Here is a 3692-nt window from a genome sequence, read left to right as displayed (position 1 = left end):
GTTTACTGCTTCTGCAAAAGTCTCTGGGACTTTCATGGCATAGATCTCTTTAGTCTGAACTGTAGAGCTGGATGTCGATCCTTTTTCTAAAGGCTTTGGTTGGGTTTTGGTGAGTTTCTCTGAGGGAACTGGAATAGGTGCTAGTAATTTAGGGTACTCAGCTAGAGCTGTATACCGGTTTTGAAAAGACATTTGGGGCCTTTGAGGGGCTGATGTTTTGGTAGGAGTTATGGGAAGAGGGACAAATGGTCTAGCCATTTGTGGTTTACTTACCTCCTTTTCTTTGGAAGGAGCATCAGGTTTGAAGGGCCTCATATTTTCCCTGTAACAATTCTCTTGTTAGAAAATCAGGTAGAGAGTTTTCTTCTCCTTTGATAAAATCAATTTTGAAATCGAAGCTAGACAGTAGAGCTTGCCATCTAGCAAATATTTGTTTAGAAACCAGATTTTTAACAAATTTTTTTAAAATATCTTTAGCAGATTTACAATCTACTCTGACCAAAAATTCTTTGTTAATAAGATCGTCTTGGAATTTAGTGATACATAGCACTATAGACAAAACTTCTTTCTTAACAGTAGAATAATTCTTTTGAGCGGAATTCCAGATTCCAGTGTAAAACGAACTAATTGTTCAGAAGACTCGACTGACAATCTTTGTTTAAGGATACCTCCGTAACCTATATCTGAAGCGTCTGTCTCAACTATCATAGAAGCTTCTGGGTTAGGGATTCCTAAGCATGGGAGGTTTTGTACAAGTTTCTTAACTTGGATAACTGACTGTGTCTGTTCTTGACTCCATGGAATAGGATTCTTCTTATGTCTTTTGTAAAGAGGTTCACAGACCTGTCTAATGTTGGGGATAAAATCTGCAACGTAATTGAGGCTTCCTAAGAATCTCTGTAGTTGAGTTTTATCAGTAATCTCATTAGGGAATTTTGAAGAGAACTCTATGGCTCTGCAAATAGGTTTATAAGATCCTTGGTAAAGGTCATGACCTAAGAATCTAATGGTGGTTTGGAAGAGTTTGATTTTCTGGGCACTAACTACCAAACCGTTTCTCTTAACAACTTTCAGGAAAGTGTTGAGATGTTTAAAGTGGGAATCTATATTATCCGAGAATATAAGAACATCATCTATATAAACTATAGACATATAACTGTAATCGTTAAAAATGGAGTTCATGATATTCTGAAGCTCAGATGGGGCATTCTTGAGCCCAAATGGCATTACATTCCATTCGTATTGACCGAAGGGAACATTAAATGCCGTTTTGTATCTGTCTTTCTCGGCTACTTGAATTTTCCAGAAACCAGATTTCATATCGAACTTACTGTAAACATTAGCTTTGTAAGTTCTTTTCAGAAGATCTCTCTTGTTAGGAATGGGATATCTGATCCATTTTAGGACAGCATTTAAAGGCTTATAGTTTATAACTAATCGTGGGGCACCTCTCTCTTTCTCTGCACTTTTGTTAACATAAAATGCGGAGCAACTCCAAGGAGATTTAGAGGGACGAATAATGTTGATTTTGAGGAGATTTGAAATCTCTTTTTTGCAAACTTCCATAATTTCATGATTCATCTGAATAGGTCTTGCCTTGGTAAGGATGACCTGTTCACTGAATCCTTATGTGTAAGGAAGTTCGACTAAATGCTTTTTTCTTTCCCAAAAAGCGTTAGGAAAAGTAGAACATATTTCTTGTTCAAAAGTCTTTTGAAGATTAGCTATTGTGGTAACTATCTCCGGAGTTTTTAAAATCTGTTCGATTTTCTTAACTCTAATTTCATCCTTTAAAAAGGTGATATGCTGAGATAATTTATTAATCCGAAAAATAGTGTTTTTTCTTATAAAATCACTTACATCTTGTGAAAGGGTTTTAACAAAAGGAAAATGTAATTCTTTTCCTAGTGTTTGAGTAGAAATACCGTCAAAGCCAGTAATAAAAGGTTTTATCTGTATGATAAATGGAATTTCAAGGATGATATCTTCATTAATATCTTCAGTAATAATAAAACCATTAATCAAGCAAATACCATTATTACAAATATGAACTTTTGAAAGCTTATAATTAATACGAAGTTGTTCTCCTGTGGCGGAGTATAGTTTGGAAGTACTTTTTTCTAAGTACTGGGTTGGAACAATACCTTTCATGATGCAGTTACGATCTGCACCACTATCAAGTAAAGCGATCTTGTTAATAGCGAAATGTTTGCTAATAACAATCTTGATAGGTATATGGCAACTTTGAGGTTTGATACTCGTAATTATCGTAAGGCCTTGAGCTTGGGACGATGAAGTCTTATCTTTGGTAAGACTAAGATTAATAGAGTCTTCATTCTCAGAATGACACTCACTTTGATGAGGACTAGGTTCTTTTTCATTTTCTGACTTATATTCATAAGTCTTAGCTCGTTTTAGAACCTGATCCGTTAAGATATCAACCTCAACTTTTCCAAGTCTATATTTAATATCTTTGATTTCTTCCTTTAGTTCTGAGACTTCGTGCCTCAGATCAGAAATCGATGGTTCAGCTGGTTTATCGAAGCGAGCCATGACTTGCTTCATGCTGAATGGTTCAATAACTGACCTGGACTTAGGTCTGTCATTTTGTTGAGTAAGAATGAGGTTCTTGAGTTCAATCAAGTACTTCTTTCTAGACTCATCATCTGCGATGTGTTGGACAACATCAAACAGAGCTTCCTTGGAGCTATCTGATAGTACTTTGATAGAATCCTGGGTTTTATCACAAGTACAAAAAGCTCCAGAATAATGGCATTCACTGCCAGATTGGCTTGAGTCAGAGTTATAGGCGATGTTGATATTATCTTCATTGCTATTCTCATCTGAAGAATAATCAGGAGAAGAATCTGAATTGGGTTCTTCTAAGATAGAGAAAAGTTCCTTTTTGGTATCTTCGTTGATTTCAAGAAGATTGATCTTCTTTTTCTTTCTGTCAGATTTGCACTGGTTGGCTCTGTGACCAGTTTTACCACAGTTCCAACAGACCTCTTTAGTTTTTGAAGAAGGTCTTCTGAATTTGGATTTCTTTCTAGGAGGATCATCAAAATTTCTCCTAGATTTGTGGTGACGAGTCTTTTTGGAAGACTTGTAAGCTTTGTCCTTCTTGGAAGAATGAGTAGAAGGAGCAACGACATTGGTGTAACCAAAGTCTTGACAGAAGCTTCCTAATTCTCTTCTTGAAGAGTGTTTCTCTTTTTTGAGTTGCTTTTTAAGCTTGATGTCTGTGCAGAGTTCGAGACCTACAACGTTGATGATGCTAATAATATCACCATAGGTCATTTGATGGTAAGGAATTTTACCTTCACAACGATCCTGGATTTTGGTTCGAACTTTGCTAGCAAATAAAGGGGGAAGACCGCTGATGAAGCGTTCTTTCTAGAAGTCTAGATGACAGTCAGGTCTAGTCATAACCTTAGTAATGAATTGGTTTTTATACCAGATAAAGTCATCTAAAGATGGAAAGGATAGATTATTCAGAATTTGCAAACTCCTGTCTTGGAAGAGTTTTGGCTCTCCAATAAAGTGTTTTGCTATGTTGTAGAGAAGGGTTGCACATGCATCTTCTCTAGTCATCTGCGAGGTAGTTTCCATAGGTGTAACTGTTCCACCTATAACCACAGCAGAGGAGGTTCCTTCTGATTTGACTATGGTTTCAACAACCGTAGCAGAAT

Source organism: Nicotiana tomentosiformis, chromosome 9 (assembly GCF_000390325.3).
Source record: "Nicotiana tomentosiformis chromosome 9, ASM39032v3, whole genome shotgun sequence".
NCBI lineage: Eukaryota > Viridiplantae > Streptophyta > Magnoliopsida > Solanales > Solanaceae > Nicotiana > Nicotiana tomentosiformis.
Note: the sequence above shows the minus strand (reverse complement) of the source record.